This window comes from Lethenteron reissneri, unplaced genomic scaffold (assembly GCF_015708825.2).
Source record: "Lethenteron reissneri isolate LAM-NWPU_2019-01 unplaced genomic scaffold, ASM1570882v1 scaffold_1343, whole genome shotgun sequence".
Taxonomy (NCBI): domain Eukaryota; kingdom Metazoa; phylum Chordata; class Hyperoartia; order Petromyzontiformes; family Petromyzontidae; genus Lethenteron; species Lethenteron reissneri.
Window position 1 is genome coordinate 35,169 of NW_026891051.1, and position 22,455 is coordinate 57,623.

General features: G+C 45.5%; 1 pseudogene; it reads right to left on the reverse strand.

The window, feature by feature from the left end:
• Positions 1-7,340: 7,340 nt before the first annotated feature.
• LOC133362039 (helicase POLQ-like) lies at positions 7,341-22,154 on the reverse strand (annotated as a pseudogene).
• Positions 22,155-22,455: the final 301 nt, after the last annotated feature.

A 22,455-nucleotide genomic window follows, 5' to 3' on the forward strand; every position in this document is an offset into this window, starting at 1 on the left:
GCGGCGCACCACCAGCACGGGCGACAAAGCGCCGCCGCCGCCGTCGCGCGTCTCCAGGGCGAAGGCGCCGTCGTCGGGCTCCATGGCGTAGCCCCGCAGCGCGTTGGCGCCGGCGTCGGGGTCGCGGGCGCCGTCCAGCGCGAAGCGCGTGCCGACCGCGGCGCTCTCGGCGACCTCGAGGAGGGCGCTCTCGGCCGGGAAGCACGGCGCGTGGTCGTTGACGTCCAGCACGTCGACGACGACGCGCACCAGCTCGGCGGGCCGCTCCAGGACGGCGCCGAGCAGCAGGGAGCAGCCCGAGCCAGCGGCGCTCGCCCGGCGGCACGCTGGCCTCGCGGTCGAGGCGCCGGCTCACCCGCACATCGCCGACGTCGGCGCTCACGGCTGAGGTAGTCGGAGCCGTTGGTGCCCCGCAGCGCTCGGAATCGGCGCGCGCGGAATTGCTCGGCGGTGAGGCCCAGGTCGCGGGCCAGGTTCCCCACCAGCGTGCCCGGCGGCTCCTCTTCGCGGACCGAGTAGCGCGGGGGCGCCGGCGGCGAGCGGCGGGCGGAGGTGGCGGCGGTGACGGCGCAGCACAGGCAGACGAGGGCGGCGCCGAGAGGATCCATTTGTCCGGGTCGGGGCGAGCCGGGGCACGAGCTGCGTGCGTGGACGGCGCCGGCCGAGGAGTCGGAATTGCGGGGAGACGAAGGGGGGAGAGGGTCGAGCAGGAATAAGGCAACGCTTGATAACAAGTATAACCCGTAAAACAAAATTTTGGGAAAAAAATGTCACGAACATTAATTGTCACGCACAACGAGTCTGTGTGCAAAATGTCATCTCGATTGGATCACGGGAAGTGGGTTAAAAAACGACCGAAAGATTTGCACGGTCCTAAGCAAGCAAGCAAGTGAACTTAATATCAAGGATTTGAAAACGACGACGTGGGGAAGCAGGTGATGGGAGGGGGAAGAACTATTCGTTGTGATTTTTTTATTCGGATATTTTCAGTTGTGTAAATGAAATTGTGACGGGAAAATGGAAAAATTGACGATGCATAATCAATAGCGAGACTAGCTGTACTACCCGGTTTCGCCCGGGGGCTTGGATGAACCACGCCCGGCCGCCTTTGTCCCCCCAGTGGCGATGTTCACACACCACGCCAGTTACTCGTTTGAGGCTGAGTCGACCTAGGGGAGGCCCAGGAGCGGTTAAAATAATCATCACCGGCGGTGGCCGTGAGCGGGAATCGAACTCGGGTCGCCGGTTTCGTAGCGCGGCGTAGCGCTACCCGCTACACTACATTGCGTTACGCTTCCACATGCGCGGATTTGACATCACAACTCACTTGCCGTGCAAAAAATAACTGCATTATTGAGCTCCCCCCCCCCCCAAAAAAAGTGTATTTTTATAATTTGTGCACGGTGTCCAGTTTGGAAAGTACCCACATGGCAAATTTCAAGTTTGTTGCATGTCGGGAAGTACGCTAAACATTTTGAACACACACAATCACAACTTTGCCTTTTATATAGATGGAGATGTAATCTTGGCCTTGTCAAGTTGCTTGAGATGACGCGCTCGACGGCCATCAATGAATAGAGTGCTACGGTGAAATGCGGCGAAGTGTTTGACATACTTTAGTGCAAGCCGTCTCGTTGCTAGACACAAACATCAAGTGTTTATAACACTGGTCAACAACAACAACAAAACGTTTTTTTCTGGCCTGGACTTTTGCAGCAGTGTATAGTAGTGAATAGTGTAGTGTATAGTAGTGTATAATGTGTAGTGTATAGTAGTGTATAATGTAGTGTATAGTAGTGTATAGTGTAGTGTATAGTAGTGTATAGTGGTGTATAATGTAGTGTATCGTGTAGCAGTGTATAGTGTAAGTGTATAGTAGTGAATAGTGAAGTGTATAGTGTAAGTGTATAGTAGTGTTTTGTGTAGTGTATAGTAGTGTATAATGTAGTGTATAGTGTAGTATATAGTGTAGTGTATAGTAGTGTAGTGTATAGTAGTGTAGTGTATAGTGTAAGTGTATAGCAGTGTATAGTGTAGTGTATCGTGTAGCAGTGTATAGTGTATAGTAGTGTTTTGTGTAGTGTATAGTAGTGTATACTGTAGTGTATACTGTAGTGTATAGTGTCGTATATGTGTTGGAGAGCCAAGCCACAACATTTACAATCTTGCGTCATGGAACACAAACGCTGAACATTGATTGAAAAACATAAATTCTGTCTGTAACACTGGTCAACAACAATACAACATTCTAATTTCAGGGTGCTGATTCCAAATCTGATCTCAGATTTGCTCTATCACATCTCATTTCTATGCTATCGGCATACCCAATTTTCATTGATTTTACCCCAAATTAACTCTGTCACTTATGATTGCAAGTTGTTGCGAGTCAGTGGACTGCTTTAGTGTTAAAATATGGCGCTGTATTTTTAGGAGAGTGTGTTTATAATATCATTTTATGTAGATATCCACATTTATTTAATTTTTCTTCTACATTTTTTATTGAAAATGAAATATTTGATATCTCAAAAACCTGACGTGATAGACAAAAACTGATGCCAGATTTGGAATCAGCACCCCAAAATTACATTAAGACCTATGGAATATCTTATTGCCAGACAAAGTGTGTTGACCAGTGTCATTTTTAGATGTCGTGTTTCGCCTTGGCTCTAATTGTCCACGCTCAACTCACGTTGGCTGTAAGTCACCACGGCCCCTGACGTCACGGCAAGCCTCGGGGCCACTTGCTGGAGTTCTTCCATTACTCGTACGGTACATAGGGTTTTTCGGTAAAGTCACGTAGGTAAAACATTACAATTTATAAAAGTAAAATAAGTTACTTGATACGGTAAGCGGGCTGTGACGGTTCCACCTGAAGACGGAAGCTTGTGTTGCCTCCGAAACGTCGTGATTTTTATTTTATTTTTATTTTACTTTTATTAATTTTATTTTTTTTACCTACGTGACTTTAGCAAAAAAACCTAAGAATATGAATCCTTGCAGTTAAGAAAGCTTCAAATCTAGAAATAGTAGGGTACATCTTCTTGGTTCTTTCGGTAAAGTCACGTAGAAGGAAAATAATAAAATAATAAAAATTAAACATAATAAAAAAATATTATATTATTAATAAAAATAAAACATAAGAAAATAATATATTATTTTAGTGTTTTGTTTTATTTATTTTATTATTTCCCTTCTACGTGACTTTACCGAAAAAACCTAAGAATATGAATCATTGCAGTCACGAAAGCTTCAAATCTAGAAATAGTAGGGTACATCTTCTTGGTTCTTTCGGTAAAGTGACGTAGAAGAAAAATAATAAAATAATAAAAATAAAACATTAAAAATATATTATATTATATATGAAAATTATAAAAGAATAAAAATAAAACATAAAAAAATATTGTTATATTATTAATAAAAATAATAAAATAATAAAAATGAAACATTAAAAGATATTATATTATTTTATTATGTTTTACTTTTTTTAATTATTTCCCTTCTACGTGACTTTACCGAAAAAACCTAAGAATATGAATCCTTGCAGTCACGAAAGCTTCAAATCTACAAACAGCAGGGTACATTTCATTAAAGCGTGTGTTTTAAAAAAGTTAGTAACATTACTCATCATGTCCATATCCAACAACGCCGAGTGGCTAAGACATGTGGACGAGATCAAGTTGTCTGTCAAGAGCGTGAGCGCTGAGTAGCACAGGGAGGAGGGAGACTCGTGTTTGGCCACGTACCCGCTACGGGATTCACCAGTCGCCGTCGAACCTGCAGCAGCAGCAGTTGGTGTAGAGCAACACAAACAATGTCGAGCAAAGCGTCGTAAGGGAGGCAAACGAGAGAGAGGTGAGAGAGAGGAGAGGCCTGGGGCGTTGAAACGAACGTCGCAGCTGTTTCTGAGGTCACGTGCTGACCACGTGGGCGGGTGAGTTGACCAGCAGCAGCAGCAGCCAATGGGAGGGAGGCGTGACGCACGCGCGGCTCTCAGCCAATCAGGGCTCTGTCCGCCCGTGGCGCGTGCTGCCCACCCACCCGGCCAACATGGCGGCCTGGCACGACGGACGATTTGGTTGTCAGCGATCTGGAGTTGACGTTGTCGTCACTGCAGCGATCCGTACTCTTTGGTTCTTTTGGTAAAGTCACGTAGGTAGCAAAACAATGTTCTCGCTGTGGTTTTCCCACCTGATGATGATGATGATGATTGTGTTGCAATCGAAACGTCGTGATTTAGTTTTGTTTATTAAATCCTTTTTATTAAGTTCACTTGCTTGCTTGCTTGCGCGCTTACGACCGTGCAAATCTTTCGGTCGTTTTTTTAACCCACTTCCCGTGATCCAATCGAGCTGACATTTTGCACACAGACTCGTTGTGCGTGACAATTTATTTTCGTGAAATTTTCTTCCAAAATTTTCAACTTTTTAGGAATTTTTTTTTTCATATTTAATTTAAAATACCAATGTGATAAAAATGAAACTCTTACTCAAGAAAAACAGAAATGAATAATAAAATAAAACCGATGCCACGCATATAAAGGATTTATAGTGAAAAACTTTGTTTTTACGGGTTAATTTTTTTTATACCTATGTGGCTTTAGCGAAAGAAACAGAGTATTTATCAGCATATTTGTATTGTTGTTACTAAGATGGAACTGTGTGCTTGTGTGTGTGTACGCAACCAGCAACACGGTTTACCCACAGCAAGGAATTGTTGAGGTGTTTTTCTTTCTATTACGTGCTTTTGAGTTCAAAATAATGTATTTCCATGTTGTGTAACGTCAACTGATTTAAAGCTTTTGTGACTGCAGGGATTCATCTTCTTGGTTCTTTCGGTAAAGTCATCACGTAGAAGGAAAATAATAAAATAATAAAAATAAAACATAAAATAATTCTCACGACGTTTCGGCCACAACGCAACGTCGTGAGAATTATTAAATGTTGTATTTTTATTATTTTATTATTTACCTTCTACGTGACTTTACCGAAAGAACCAAGAAGAAAATAATTATTTTTATAAAATAATTATTTTATTGTTTTATTTTTATTATTTTCCTTCTACGTGACTTTACCGAAAGAACCAAGAGGATAACATCAACTGCTTTAATAAGGCATTTGAAAATGTTTCATAAAAAATCGTGCATTAGCATGCATTTCTGTACAATTGCATTCAGTATTCAGTATCGATTGCATTCAGTATCGCGTGGGCGGCGATGTTGTCACCTGTGGCTTTAGCGGCCACTAGGGGGAGCCGTGTCGTCACGTGCGCTGTCCCGAACGATGGCGTTCTTGACGTTAAATGTTCAAAACAACTTTATGAATCAAATGCATTTTAAATCTAATTACGTCCCCCAGTTCGTTTGGGGACGTTATAGTGAAACGGCTTCTATAGGAGCGGCGCAAGTTGAGGACTTGCTGTACTGCATCGCATTTGTTCTGCGAAATTTCGTTGCTATTCCAGGAGTCCCCAAACAATGCTGATATTACTGGCAGGAACCACCTGGTTCCACCAGCCCACAAGGGATTATTGTGTCCGTCCGTCCGTCGTGCATCCAAAATTGGGAGGGGTCGGGCTGGGTGGAGAGGGGATGGGCTGGGTGGGGAGGGTGGGGCTGTGTGGGGGGTGGGAGGGGTGGGGCTGGGTGGAGAGGGGATGGGCTGGGTGGGGAGGGGATGGGCTGGGTGGGGCTGTGTGGGGGGTGGGGCTGGGTGGGGCTGGGTGGGGAGGGGAGCCTCTACGTGCTTCCAGATGCACCACAATGAGCATCACGACCGATTTGTCAACTTCCCATTTACCAGTTCTTGCTTGACCTGTCAATTTCCTTCATTTTCTCCACATTTCTGGCCTTCTGGCTGGAGGTTGTCAAGTAATTGGTGTATTTTGCTTCTATTATAATGGCAACTAGAATTTGTTTTAAAATTGTTTCTGCTATTGATCATTTACACGGCTTTCACTGAAGCACTTCACATCATTTATCTTTGTGGAAACTATCATGTTGGCAGTACTCTACTAGATGCAGGAATGTATCTATTATTGTTTGCACCAGTATATCTTCTGCGTCCACTGTAAGAAATGCATGACTGTTTAATCTGAAGAATAGACATATTTTTACGGAGCTTATAGTTTACTAGAATAGCCATTATGGTAATGTGGAGGCGGAGTGGTTAGTACTGTGTTTTGCTTTTAATTCAAACTGTTAACTGTGGGGGTGTCTGTAACACAGCGTGTACGTATGTCACTGGCAGATATTTGGCTAAATGGAGCTAAAACCGAAACTTTGTATTCATGATTTAGGCCACAGTAGCCCCAATGGGCCGTTGTGCAAGTTTACATTTTATTATTACAAAATACAAAGGTCTGTTAGAGGTGCTGGTGTTTGCAATACAGCATGAGTTTGTGCAATTCCTGCCCCGGTTACCCACTTGTAGAAGGTTTTTCTGCATCGTTATTAAATATTTGGTTGCATGTTTTTTGTTTATCTTGTATGCAACTGATGAGGTTTTTGAAAAATTGAAATCTGTAATCATTTGACAGCTCTAAAAAGTGTAAATCTGGACATTATTTGGTTATTCTTGTTTGTGATGATCTGTGCTCTGTTGGTGAGGCGGAAACACCTACTTTTTCATTTAGACATTGTGTTCATTTGCTTTTTGTAAACAATTTTCAAAAGATTTATTTCCTCCCTCTTCTAGCTAATTCTCATGTTGGCCTTCTTTTGCAACAAAACAACTGAAATACTCTTTGTACACAGGAGCAACTTTTATCATTTTTCATTACACCATTTAAGTTTTACAAATTGAATACCTTTAATTGTACTGATGGTGTTCTACTGTGTGTACTGTATGCATGTAATATAGGGTTTTCAAAATATTCAAATGCAGTTACTTTAAACGTCTTCAGAATTTGAGACAAGCGTTCATTCTTAAAATGCCCAAATGTTGTGGTACGGCATGTTTTGCAGTGGCACCAAAGGTTTTACACATTGCAGTTTGGATCATGTCCCATTGGAAATAATTGGGAATTTTTACTTAGACATTGTGATCACTCTCAGTAGACAATGCAGCTGCTTATCTTCGCCATTAGGTTTGCACTTCGTATGCCATTTGCAAAAAAATGTTTGACGGATTTTTCTTGAATTACAAATGACCTGCTGCAAGTGCTGATGTCGTGAAGCTTAAGCATCTGAACAAATTGTTCAGCATACTTAGGAAAAACAAGTTTTGTGCATTTTTTCATTTTCAGTTGTACAAGTAACACTAAAAAAGATATAGATTTCGTGTTTTTATATTTTATTTAAGTTGAACCTGACTGCTACTTCAGTAGGTACAGAACTCCCGATACGTTGCGGTGATGGGCGGGACCTCACCTGTAAATGCGGCACTCAAAATTACCCATCAATGGTAATCGCGGATTTTAGCCACGCAGCGACATTAATCCACAACAAAATATGAATATCAGGACAAACCACTCCAATAATCGGTGAAAATAACAGCGAATAAGAGTTTCCATTTTACCCTAAAAACGATATGTGTCTACATTGCAGAATTTTGCATTTGTAAATATTAAATCATAAAAAAAACATACACTCCAGTACTCAGAAGATCATAGCAAAACCTGGTCTGTGCAACTCAACCATTTTTTCCTCTCCATTTGTCTCAACATGTTTCTCTGGACATCAAGACACGCATCTGAAACATTTCTCCGTACCTCCGATTAGCGCGCTTGGATACATACGATGCGAAAGGAGTCCAAGCATACAAACACGCGTCTGTCGCAAGGCACCACGATGGGAAGTGTAAGTGTGGCGAGCACATTGTTGGAGGAAATTGGCCGTATATCATCTGAGGATTTGGGAGTTTGATTTTTATTTTATTTTTATTTTATTTTACTTTTATTCATTTAAATTTTTTACCTACGTGACTTTACCGAAAAAACCTAAGAGTATGAATCATTGCAGTCGCGAAAGCTTCAAATCTAGAACACGATCTACACCGTTAAAATTCAGCGTTTAAAAAAGCAAAAACCTGCTGCAGTTCAACAAAGTCGTCACGTGAGTGCGAGAGGGAGAGCGGGCACGGCCAGCAGCTCTGCAGCTTCTTCTCGCAACGCTTCAGCTCTGTCCGTCAGCAAGAGCTGGCAAAGAGAAAACGCAGGTGGGGCTCAAAATCAGAATCTTGGTACCGGCAGGAACCACCTGGTTCCACCAGCCCACAGGGGATTATTGTGTCCGTCCGTCTGACCGTCCGTCCGTCCGAAGTGCATCCAAAAATGGGTGGGGCTGGGTGGGAAGGGGAAGGTGGGGAGGGGCTGGGTGGGGAGGGTGGGGCTGGGTGGGGAGAGGCTGGGTGGGGAGGGGAGGGTGGGGAGGGGCTGGGTGGGGAGGGTGGGGAGGGGAGGGTGTGGATGGGCTGAGTGGGGAGGGTGGGGAGGGGCTTAGTGGGGAGGGTGGGGCTGGGTGGGGGGTGGGGCTGGGTGGGGAGGGTGTGGAGGGGTTGGGTGGGGAGGGGCTGGGTGGGGAGGGTGGGGAGGGTGGGGCTGGGTGGGAGGTTGGAGGGTTACTTTGGCAGAGAAAACGATCTGCTTGGCCTTTCTGAGTGGCAGGAACTCAATCTGTTGCACCAGATCCTTGGGCTCAGCGTTGGCCAGCATTGCCAGGGACTTCAAGCCAACTTTGTACAGTTGGCGGGCTCTGGACTTGAAGAAAACGAACATTTAAACATCTGAATATTGTCACTGGATGAACGTGTCGCTGTGTGACTGATGTGGTGGCAGCATGTCCATACCTCCTTCACTCCAGCCACCTGCATGAGTGGAATCAATTCTGACTTGACACAGTAGGAGAGCTTTTTGTGGGAGATCAGCAAACAGGAGTTGGTATGCCCAGAACTCGTCTAGTTCCTTCAGGGTAAAGACAAAGACTGCAGGTGGTCAGTTCACAATCATAACCGGATGAACACGATTCATATCAATGGGCTCTTAAGATGCCACTGTGTCCAGTGATGCGGACACTTTACCTGGCAAAAATGCATGATGCAGGAGGCAAAGGCTGCTGCAGATCCCACCAGGTTTTGAATGAAGCCACGATTTTGGCCAAACTTGGAGGCGACTTTCCACACCGATGTCTGTTTGTACAAGGCGTAGAGGACCAAGGCCAGGTAGAATCTGTTCACTACTCGCTCGTCCACCGCTTTCTGTCACACACCCAAAGGCAAAACAAACGATTCCACGACGTTTCGTATTAATTTAAAAACCATGGCATGATTTTAACTTGTATGCCTTTCTTATACTTTTACGACAGGTTATCTAACGAGGTGTTCACGTCTCTGCTGTAAACAATACGCGGCACTGTACAACAGCTTCATGCCAGATATCACTACTTCATTGGCATTGATAATTGTTTTTTATCCTTCTATCTGACGACAAAACTGACTCCTTTATACAAGGGATCATGTTTGCATTAACCACAACACTTGCGGTCAAAATGCAAACAAAACACATAACTCTGATAATGTATGCACTGTCCTTGAAGTTGATTGGTCCACACCCGAGACAGCTTTCCTTAGAGCCTAGTCTCACATGGTGTTGGACCAGATGATGCCAAAAGGCGCACAACTCAAAGACAATGCACCATCAGAGTATGAGAGCTCGGGGGAAGCAAAATATCATATTTTGCTACTGGCAAAGGAGGTTCCAATGGTGTAAATCTCTGACATTGTAAAGTAGGCACAGGTAATAAGAACATCAAAACCATTAAAATCTTTGGCTTAAAAACCTAGGCACCTGTCTTGTGCTTTGTCCGGCTACTTTCCTGGCGATGAAGCTCTCTGGAACACCAATGACCGTGGCCACTTTCTGTTCCGTCACATCCAGCTGATTAAACTACAAAACAAACAAACACATGTCCTGTGCATTTTTTTTAACAGCTTAGCATTCATTAAGGGCATCATATTCTTAGATTTTTTGGGTAAAGTCACGTAGGTAAAAAAGTAAAATTCATATTTTATTTTTATCTTATTTAACTTTTATGAATTTAAATTTTTTACCTACCTGGTGACTTTACCGAAAAAACCTAAGAATATGAATCCTTGCAGTCACGAAAGCTTCAAATCTAGAATTAAGGGTATCATTTAATACAATGAATGTAGCATTTTCAAATACAGAATAACCCATTTCAAATAATAGTGATATATTAAGATAATTTTAAAGCTTCTACACATAGCCCACCAATCTCAATACCCTTATAACAATCTTAAAAGAAGCTATCACTTTCACAAATCAGAGCGTTATCTATAATTCAACATTTAAATAAGCCGATTATATGTATTGTTGTTACATATCGTGATGCAATGTGTCCACACCTGTCGCATGTACGTGTTCCAGTCCGGTCTGCACTGAGAGACCAAGTCGTACGGCGTCGCCAGGTAGATGAGGTGCAGGTAGTTATTCAGCACCAAGCCTTCAACGCCCGCTTTTAGATCTCGGTACAGCACGGTACAAAAAGCCAAATCGACGGATCCTGCGAGACAAACACGACATTAGAACACTGCGTGCGTGCACGTGCGCTCGTGCACGTGCGCTCGTGCACGTGCGCTCGTGCACGTGCGCTCGTGCACGAAGCCGACTACAGCGTCACTTTGAAAGTAAATGTCAGGCTTGCCTTAAAAGTGAGATTTAGCTTCGCAAAAAAAACATCTACCTTGTAGATTTCAATTTAAAGCTTTCGTGACTGCAGGGATTCATATTCTTGGTTCTTTTGGTAAAGTCACGTAGAAGGGAAATAATAAAATAAATAAAACATTATAAAATACATTGTTATTTTATAATTTTTCGGTAAAGCCACGTAGAAGGGAAATAATAAAATAAAAAAATAAAACATTAAATATTTTATTATATTATTTTATTAAGTTTTATTTTTTTTTCCCTTCTAGGTGACTTTACCGAAGGAACCAAGAAGATGAATCCCTGCAGTCTAAAACATAATAAAATATATTATATTCTATTATTTCACAATGTTTATTTTTATTATTTTATAATTTCCCTTCTACGTGACTTTACCGAAAATAAGAAAAATAAAACATAATAAAATAAATTATTATATTATTTTATGTTATATTTTTCTTATTTTATTATTTCCCTTCTATGTGACTTCACCGAAAGAAGCAAGAAGACGAATATTACTACCCTTGTATGTGGCTTGACCAAGCTTGGTAACCTCCAGCAGCTGCTCAGAGGGTGCAGCAGCGTCTCCCTCGGACCTCCTGCAGAGCCTCACCAGGCCCGCCTGCTGCAGCTGCTGCAGGCAGTGCCGGCACAGATCCCTGACTTTCTTCATCCCACCACCCTCCTGCTGCTGCTGCTGCACCCCAAACAGGGTGGTCTCCAAAAAGCGATGGATAGCGTCGATGTCCGTTGCGATCTGTTACCAGCAAAGGGTTGTAAATGCGGTTTGTCAATTCGTAATATTTCATACCCTTAGTTCTTTCGGTAAAAGTCACGTAGGTAAAAAATGAAATTAAAATTCACGTTTTATTTTTATTCATTTTCATTTAATTTTTTACCTACACGGTGACTTTACCGAAAGAACTAAGGGTATGAATCCTTGAAGTCACGAAAGCTTCAAATCTAGAATTCGTAATATTTGTTCGATCGTCAACAAGCAACGCAAATGATTACGCGAGTAGCGGTTCGGATTCATCAAGAAAAATGCATCATTGCGCTCATCTTACACACTTGATCGTGCGTCTAGGAATACATGAAATATGTATTTGCGTGAACTCTGTAGCCTCTATTGGCATTACAACTCACCACATTGTTAAACAAATATTTCTTCTTGAATCACTGCTCCAAATCGTGACAATGTTTCAAATCGCAAGGGATACACACATATATATGCACCATTTATTTTTACTAAACCAATAAATGTCTTCTTCTTGGTTCTTTCGGTAAAGTCATCACGTAGAAGGGAAGTAATAAAATAAGAAAAATAAAACATAATAAAATAATTCTCACGACGTTTCGGCCACAACGCAAGCAGCCGTCTTCAGGTGAGGAACAGGTCTGTCGAGAAGACAGAGTCTGAATGACAACCCCAGGCTTGGAGCGTGTTTTTAAGCTGGGTTGGAGGGGGGGAAGAGCGCCTTGACAAAATAATTTGCATATCAAGAGGAGTTTAGCATATATTTAAGCTGGGTTGGAGGTGGAAGAGCGCCTTGACAAAATAATTTGCAACCCAGCTTAAAAAGACGATCCAAGCCTGGGGTTCACTCAAACAAGCATGATCTGATGAGTTGATGACTTAATGATGACATCACTCTGCTGCTGCTGCTGCTCTATATAAGATCAGGAGACACAGCAGAGCCTCACCATTCTGGCGAATTGCCCGATGATGATGCTGGATGCAATTACCAGCGAAACGTCGTGCTACTCAAATTGTAAATGTTGTGGTTTCACGCTTCAACACACCGGTGGGCTAAAGCAGTGAACTATTTTGTCTTTTGTCAACGTGACACTTTTTTACTGATTGGCCGTGTCGGGTGGTGGAGGGTTACGACACATTTATAAATAACGCGGCGATCTAAACCCAACAACGTTGATTATGAAGCATGATCTATTTAAACTCTGAGTATGTAACTACCACGAACCGTTTCATATCAAATGTATCGTGTCAAATGCATGCATCTGTTGCCCCAGCAGTTTGTAAACGGTAAACATCGGCTCCAAAAACACACAAACAGGTGCCGAGTATTATTAAACAGACTTGTCTCCTGGTTGCTGCGTAACATTTCCATGGAAACGTCACTGCAGTTCATTTCGTGCGTAATTTACGTTATAAGCAGAACAGAAACTGACCTTCAAGCCAATGAGTGACAGGAGTAGGCTTTGAACTCCTTTTCCATCTGCATGTGCCAGGCTACTCTGGCAAACTTCAAATGGTCCACCCACAAGTAGCGTCACCACCTACAAGTAGAAAAACGCAGAAAAATCATATTTTTTCTTCTGGCAAATGAGGTTCCAATGGTGTAAATGCTTCACCCCGAGCTCTCATACTCTGATGGTGCGTTGTCTTTGAGTTGTGCGCATTTTGGCGTCATCTGGTCCAACACCATGTGAGACTAGGCTCTAAGGAAAGCTGTCTCAGGTGTGGGCCAATCAACTTCAAGGACAGTGCGTACATTATCAGAGTTGTGTTTTTGTTAGCATTCCGACCGCAGGTATTGTGGTCAATGCAAACATGACTCCTTGTAAAAAAGGTGTCAGTTTTGTTGCCAGATAAAAGGGTAAATTTTTTAAATCATATTTTGCGACTGGCAAAGGAGGTTCCAATGGTGACAGAGAAATCGATTACAAAGAGCACACTTCCGCTACACAAGAACAAGGTCTGTAGGCCGGTGTGATCATTTTAACAAGACGCTCAACTTTTGAATGGGACGTCCTTCAGCTAATTCTAACATTGGGAGCATGGCAGCAGAACAGCCGCTACACCTTGGGCTTGTCCCTGCTGTTGACGATGGTGATGCTCTCTCCCGACGCGTCTATCCCCGCCCGCCCGGCACGGCCCACCATCTGCTTGTACTGGCTTCGGCTTAGGAAGGAATTGCCGATGTAGGGGGAGCGGAGGATCACCCTGAAGGCAGGTGCGTGCGTTGGGGCAGGAGGCACAGGAGACGATCCACAAGTTATCGACGAACAAGAAAAACATTCGAGCGTGGTTGTGACGCATAGCACTCCGATGTGCTTTCGGGTCGTGCCGCTTGTCGTTTGGCACGACGTCCGACATGTCGCCCTACGTGTTGACAGCTTCTTCAAGAACATCATGCCAAACAACACGTGGTACCACCTTAAAAATCATCGGAGACTTTGTGCAAGGTGACCGCGTACTTTTTACCGCGCTATGCCAATGGCTTCTGCGTGGCGAATGAGTATCTAAAATTGAAGGCGCACATCTTTCATTTACACGTTTTAAACGTCTCTGGCGTGCCGATGCCAAAACACTCCCCCAACTCACAACATGATTGATGGCTAACTTCACGGCGGTTATGTACACACGCGCTCAACTTCTTTCGCGCCGTACGTAGCCAGCCGTGCTAATCGGAGGTGCGGCCGACACCGCAATGCACCGACGACCGAGGTGGCGAACCTGCGTGCCGGTAGATTGACGCCGGCCGCCAGCGTGGAGGTGCACGCCAGCAGGCAGAGCGTGCCGCCAAAGTAGGCCTCCTCGATGAGGCGGCGCTCCTCGCCCGTGAGGCCGCCGTGGTGGTAGGCCAGGCCGTAGGGGACCGTGTGCCGCAGCACGGGACACAGCTCCCCGTCGGCCCGCAGCTCGGCGAGCAGCGCGCGTTTCTCCTGCACGCGGTGACGCAGGAACGTCCTGCGGGCGGTCAGAACGCGCCGGAAAGGGGGCGGTGGTGCCGCTGGTGTTGTCACCTGCGAGCGCTTTCTCCGCTCCAGGCGGCGACGTCGACAGCCGCTGTCGACGTCTGCTGTGAAGTCCGTTTGTCAATGTGCTGCTGGGTGGGGGCCAGAGGTCGCAACCGGGTACCCGATACCCGTACCCTGCCCGATACCCGGCTACCCGTACCCGGCCGGGTACGGGTAGCCGTTTGCGACCCTGGTGCAGCCGGGTACGGGTAGGGTACCCATTTGCAACCCTGGTGCGGCCGGGTACAGGTAGGCCGTGAGTCACTGGTGAGTCACCGTTTGTCACTCATTTCGGGTAGGGTACGGGTAGGGAACGGGTACCCGGAACCGGCCGGGTACGGGTACCCATTTGCGACCCTGGTGCGGCCGGGTACAGGTACGGGTACCCATTTGCGACCCTGGTGCGGCCGTGTACGGGTACGGGTCCTCACCGAGATGTGACGGGTCGTTCTCGCGCTGGGAGTGAGCGTTTGCGCGTGCGAGTTGGAAAGTGTGATCGTGGCGAGCGAGGAAGATTGTGGCCGATTCCTCGCACCCTGGACACTCTCTGTACCAGCTACTCCCCTCCGGCAGAAGGCTGCGGTCCATCAGGACCAAACCTCACGTCATAAACACAGTTTCTTCCCATCCGCTGTTGACCTCTTCAGCAAGGCCAAGGGCTTAAAATGAACTTTACACTTTAACATTTCATCTACAAAATTACACCTTGCCATATTTACAACAGGTCACCCTATTTGTATTTTAAGATTGTACATCTTATATTGTATACTTATTCAAAATTTTACATACTTTAGCCCCTTAGTATTAGTTAGACTTTGTTATTTTAGTATAGTTAGACTGTATACCACTTATTTAAGTTTTAAGATTCCTACATGTTGAATGTATGCACCTTCCTGCCATAGTACATTCCTTGTCTGTGCAAACTGTCGTGGCGAATAAAACCCTTTCTTGCCCACAGCCAACACCTGTAGTGGCTCCGTGTGTCAACATCGCCACTGGGGAGACAAAGGTGGTCGGACGTGGTTTTGGCCACACACCCCCGCGTGCGCCATAACGGTCTACAAAAGTACTTCTCGCTAACAGCACTTGCTCCTACAGTCTGTTAAGGCTATGTGGGGGACTTTTGTCTTTGTGTGCACGTGTGTGCGTGTGTGTGTGTGTGCGTGCGTGTGTGTGCGTGTGCGTGCGTGTGTGTGCGCGCGTGTGTGTGTGCGTGTGTGCGCGTGTGCGCGTGTGTGTGTGTGCGTGTGTGTGTGTGCGTGTGTGTGTGCGTGTGTGTGTGCGTGTGTGTGCGTGTGTGTGTGCGTGTGTGTGCGTGTGTGTGTGCGTGTGTGTGCGTGTGCGTGTGCGCGCAATTAAACCTTATGGCGGGACCCGGGGTCCCATAAGCCCCCGGCTCTCGCACAAACTGCGTTGCGACGTCACGTTGTGTCTGTTGAAGACGAACGACACGGCAATCTATTCCTCTAATCAAAGTTGTATTTATGACTACGGCAACTTTGGCAACTGACGGGTGCTCGGTGAAGAACGAGAAGAATGATTTCTGGTGGGTCGCTGCGTTGATGTGCGCGGTGGGAGAGAGTCGCCAAAAATATAATTTGTTAATTACGATTTTGACTTCTGTTTATTCGGGACCCCGGGGTCTCATTGCCCCCCTTACGACTACGACCTAGGACTCAAGGTAAATGAAAATAAAAAAAGTGTTTTTTCTGTTTGTGTTACTTTATTTTTAGTTTTATTACAATACAGTACTTTTTACAGTACCAAGTGTAAAAGTACAGTATTTCTTATTCATTATGAGTTTAACAATGCTTTCCTTATTGTTGAACTGTAACACACTTCACAACACTGACCTGATGGGCATTTAAATAAGCGCATTATTGTGTTCCGCTCGTAATGAACCATTAGACTTGCGAACGGGTCTCAGGAATGAATTCGGACTGCCCCCTGCAAGGTCACTTTCCCTTGAGGAAAATACCAAAAAAAATCTGCACAGATCGGTGTAAAAATTTTTAAGAAATGCACAAGAGCCTTCAGGAATTTCCAGTTTAAACAACACGATGCTTTTTTTGCATTTGGTATTGAAAGTATAGATTGTATTCAAGCAACTCTCAAAACTCAATTGTGCACGTTAAAGATATTTGACACACCGACGTAAATACATCGAACAACTGCCTTCTAATGTGACATCAAGGAGTAACTCTTGCAAGATGTACGACTGCAATGTAGAGGTACACGTACTTTGCCAGGTACTTGCAGATCATCTCTGCCACATTCTCGCAGTTCTTCTTCGTGGGGCAGAAGACGAGACAGGAGTGAGCGGGGATGACTTCCGTGACCAGAGCCACGATGTGGTCTGGGTCCGTCTTCAGCATTGCGCTTGAGTACTGTCGCCGCAGCACACACAGCAGCCACGACGTAGCACAGGGGCATGTGACCAGCCGACCGCCTTGGGCCACGTACGGAGTGCGTCGTGGTGATAACTGGCCGGTGAGAACCGGGGAATGCGAACGCTCTGCTACCAAACTCTCTGGTTTTTCTGGTAAAGTCACGTGGGGTAAGGGTAAAAAATAAAAAAAGTGAAAACAACTACATTAACACTATGAGACCTCTCTTTTACCAGTGGCAAAATATAGTAGTAGGCTTTTACCCTTTAAACTGGTACAAAACTGACACCTTTATACAAGGCATCATGTTTGCAATAACCACAACACAAGTAGTCAAAAATGCAAACAAAAATAAGCAACTCTGATGACAGTGCATATTATTATCATTATCAAAGTTGCTTATTTTTGCTTATTTTTGTTTGCTTTTTTGACTACTTGTGTTGTGGTTATTGCAAACATGATGCCTTGTATAAAGGTGTCAGTTTTGTACCAGTTTAAAAGGGTAAAAACCTACTACTACAGCTACATTAAATCACGACGTTTCGAAGGCTACACAAGCGTCCGTCATCAGGTCTGGCTGCTCCAGCAAAATTCCTGCAGCGTAGGAAGAGAGCTTTGCTACCGTGTGGCCCGCAGGGACCTACCTAGGCGAATGGCAAAGTGGCTCGTTCTTGAACAAGCTTTGACAACCATCACATGTAGCCCATCGTGAAATGTCAATAGACGTAACTGTGCATTTCAGAAAATAATCAATCACGTCATTGTGGAGAGTATCAATAACAAAATCACAAGCAATGTCTCTTTCGATTTAAAGCTTTCGTGACTGCAGGGATTCTTCTTCTTGGTTCTTTCGGTAAAGTCATCACGTAGAAGGGAAGTATAAATAATAAAAATAAAACATAATAAAATAATTCTCACGACGTTTCGGCCACAACGCAAGCAGCCGTCCTCAGGTGAAAACCAGGTCAGACGCTGTCTCCCCGACAGACCTGGTCTTCACCTGAGGACGGCTGCTTGCGTTGTGGCCGAAACGTCGTGAGAATTATTGTATAATGTTTTATTTTTACTATTTTATTACTTCCCTTCGACTTGACTTTACCGAAAGAACCAAGAAGAAGAAGCAATGTCTGCTTCCTCTATCCATCTGTCCAGATATATATTTCACAGGTTATTTAAACTTGAAAGCTGTTCAAAAGCTTGTGTGCCTATTTTATTTCCATTGATGTCTGTGCACTCACCTTGTGACTGAGCAGTCGGATAAAACTGAAGCTTTCTTCTGGACACCGAGCCTTGTTGTTTACCTCGTAGATAGAGTCTCCAAGCTTAATGTACTCTCTTAACTGGACCTGTGAGGATCACGGCAGCCATGTAGACTTTTGTAAGAGGTTGAAGACGTGTATCTTTCACACATCAGTTGCGCAACATTTTTATGAAAATTAAACTTTCAATAATAATAATAATAAGAATGTGATTCTTTTCGATGTAAAGCTTTCGTGACTGCAGGGATTCATCTTCTTGGTTCTTTCGGTAAAGTCACGTAGGATGGAAATAATAAAATAATAAAAATAAAACATTTTAAAATAATTCTCACGACGTTTCGGCCACAACGCAAGCGGCCGTCCTCAGGTGTAGAACAGGTCTGTCGAGAAGACAGAGTCTGAATGACACACCCCAGGCTTGGGGCGACTATTTAAGCTGGATGGAGGGGTGAAGAGCGTCTTGACAAAAAAAAAAACGGCTGCTTGCGTTGTGGCCGAAACGTCGTGAGAATTATTTTATTGTTTATTTTTATTATTTTATTACTTCCCTTCTACGTGACTTTACCGAAAGAACCAAGAAGATGAATGTGATTCCTACCGGTCGAAATCGTTAGTGTACAACTCCGCATTCAGGAATTTTTGCAAGTCCTTGATGTTGCTCAGAGTGGCACTCATACCGATGACCTGAGTTGTTTCTGCAATAGAATCAAGCGAATGCAACACCACACTGAATCACAGATGGAACTGAATCACCACAACGACGACTGGAAACCCGCAGTAATGTATGATAACTGCAGGGTGAGAACAAACGTACTTGACGCATACTGAACCTTGGCCAGCGTCTGCTCCAGGGTGGCCCCACGGCTGCCACCTTCGCCCAACATGTGCAGCTACAGACCACGCAACAAACCATTAGTACACCATTGGGACCTCATTTGCCAGTAAACATGATAATTGGTTTTTTACCCTTCTATCTGGCAACAAAACTGACACTTTTTTTACGAGGAGCCATGTTTGCATAGACCACAATACCTGCGGTCGGAATGCAAACAAAAAACACAACTCTGATAATGTATGCACTGTCCTTGAAGTTGATTGGCCCACACCCGAGGACAGCTTCCTTAGAGCCTAGTCTCACATGGTCCTTGAAGTTGATTGGTCACACCCGAGACAGCTTTCCTAGAGCCTAGTCTCACATGGGTTGGACCAGATGACGCCAAAAGGCTCTAAGGAAAGCTGTCTTGGGTGTGGACCAATCAACTTCAAGGACAGTGCATATCATTATCAGAGTTATGTTTTTTGTTGTATTATGACTGCAGGTATTGTGGTCTATGCAAACATGACAGCCTCGTAAAAAATGTGTCAGTTTTGTTGCCAGATAGAAGGGTAAAAAAACAATTATCAAACCATTAGTACGTCGCTGCAAATGAGACTCAACACTACATTGCACTGAGTCACAGCTCGTGTGCTGCTGCTGCTGGGGTGGACTGTTGCATTGTGGGCCTGTGCAAGATGGCGGAGGCTTGGGGATGCCCTCATCCAGAAGTAGATTCACGACGGCTGATTATGACGATGATGAACATAATACGTAACATTTGTAATGACATTTGCAGGATGCCAATTATTCTCTGTAATTAAATAATGAATGCCGCATACCTCATCCACAACGATTCAGGCCAATCTCCTTCATGCGCCCCTCCTCTAGAAGGGCGTTGGACCCAGGCTGTGGGCTTTCTCAATGGTGGCGATTTAGTAGAGAGAATTCTTCTTTCGGTGTTTTCGCCGGTGGCATGCGCCCCCTTGCTTCCCGGTATTCCTCTATGAAGATTTTCAAGCTCCACACCAAACACATGACAGGCTCCGCACCTGTTCGAGCAGCAGCAGCAGCCGTAGTAGCAGCAGTAGTAGGTGTGATGCCGCCGCCATGAAGCCGTTCGGCAGGCGCCCAAATCCCCGACCTCGCCACCACCAAGCCAACGGAGCCAACCCCGCGTCCCCCTCACCTCACCTCACACGAACACACCCGCACGCATTTCCCCCCCCCACCCCCCATAGAGCTCCGATGGGAGGTCACCTGGCCGACCGGTTTTTTATCCGAAAAACCCTTATCGGGGTTAACTCTCACGGTTTCCGGCGATCAGGGAATGGACGACCTCCCCCGTGCTACGTTGCGCCGCGGCGCTGCGACCAGCCTTATATGTGTGGTCGCGGCATGGGGCACTTCGGCCACCGCGGTTGAGGCGCATTTTCCCCCCACACAACACCCCCACGGGTCGACGGGGCAAGCAGGGGAGGGACGGGACAGCATGAATAGCGGGACCCGCAGGAGCTGTTGCGCATAGTCATGGAGGGTTGGGATCAATTACGCTGAGGCGCAGGGCCCCATGTTAGCAGGGTAAGGGATTAATTAGGATGTACGCCGCCAACGCCGCTCACTGATTAGCAGATCAAAAGCGCCCGGAACGCCGTGCGCTGGCTCGGGGTGCGCGAGCCCATTGTTCAGCGCCAGCATACCCTTTGAGGTAGGGAGGATAAATAGAGGAGAGCAGAGGGGAAATCGCTCTCTTACTCCAGCGCCAGGCGACCAGACGCAGCTCGAGCCAGCGACCCGGACGTCCGTGCGACGCACCGAGGCACGCGGTTAGCACAAGGATCAGCGGACCGCCGTGGACACTTAACAGTGAGTAAGAAGGTGAATTAGAATCATAGCAGATAAATGGGGAATAGGTATAGAGGTATCAGCGTAGGCCAGCCTCGTCGACTCACTGATTTAACATCTAGTTCCAGGTAGCGGATAATAAATCATTAATAGCGAAGCGTGGTCTCGCGTGATCTTGTCGTGCAGTGTGAGCGCGTGGGAGCGTGTGTACGCAGTGGTTCTGTAGTGCTGCGGCTCGCCTCGGGGAGCGCTGCGCAGAGCGGTGCGAGAGTAGGTGTCGCGTGTGTTCACTCCGTGTGTGATACAGGTGCACGATCATAACGCGAGTAGTCAGTGTGGAGTTGGAGTGCACGGAGCGGTGTGTGTGTGTGCGTACGTTCGCTCCGTGTGGGTCGCAGGTACGCGATTAGGAAAGGGAGGTATCGTGGTAGCGTAAAGGGGGACATAATACTACGCGGTATCCAACCATGCCTACTACGCGGACCCGCGGGGGAGGGGAATCCTCGGGCGACGGCTCCCACACCATGGGTGAGGAACCTAGCAGCGGTTCGCTCAGCAGCGGGGGGGCGATTGATGAGGTTAGCCCGGCCGTAAGCATCATCGAGGGAGGGATCTCGGGGGCTAGCGACCCCGACAGTAGCAGCAGCAGTAGCAGCGGCGACACATCACAATTGTGTGTCGTGTGGGAATAATTGATGAACCCGAGATTGTACTCTGCATCCGAGTATCTGTTCCTAAGCCAAGACGGAAATATTTCAACGAGACTTCCAAATTCCCGGCTGCCTCAGTTGACTTATCTTGGAGGACTTTACATAGAGACAAAACATAGGCCTCGACACAGAGACGTGGTTTCTCTGTGTGCCTTTGTACGTCTCTCTCTCTCTATGTATCTCTGTGATATCTGTCTGCTTATATGTCTGTCTATATGTCTCTGGTTCTGTTTAATCTCTCTCTCAAATTTAGTATTCTCAGGAAGAACGTAATCAACCAGGTAGGGTGTTGACTGTTATGTTATCCGACTCTCTGTTGTATTACATTACATTTCTAAGTATACTAGATTTGTGTTTCTATTTCATTTATACCTGATGACGATTGCTTGCGTTGCAATTGAAACGTCGTATGCTAGTATTTAATTGATCATTTTCTCTTTATACGTCACTTTACCGAAAGAACCAAAGAGTCATTCGTATAACCGCATTTATGCTGCTGTGTCGGTGTGGAAATGTGCGTGTACAAAAGCGATCGTTACCTTCTCCTGGACGATGGCAACGTAGGGAAGAATGAGCAGAGCGTCCGTTCTCTTGCAGAGCAGCTGCCTCAGCATGAGGATCTCTGCCACGAGCGTCTTGCCGCCACTTGTCGGTAAAGAGTAAATCAGATTCTTCCCTCGTCTCACGGAGTCCAGGGACAAGCAGTCGTGCTGCCAGGCTTTGCGGCGTCATGTGTCGACACAAATATAAAAAGAGAATGATTAAATGCACGGCAGAATCTGAAACACGTGAATGTGTCAATTGTAATTAAATCCTTTATATTAAGTTCGCTTGCGTGCTTGCGTGCTTGCTTGCGCGCTTACGACCGTGCAAATCTTTCGGTCGTTTTTTAACCCACTTCCCGTGATCCAATCGAGCTGACATTTTGCACACAGACTCGTTGTGCGTGACAATTTATTCTCGTTAAATTTTTTTTCCTAACTTTTACACTTTTTAGGAAAAAATAAATTATATTTAAT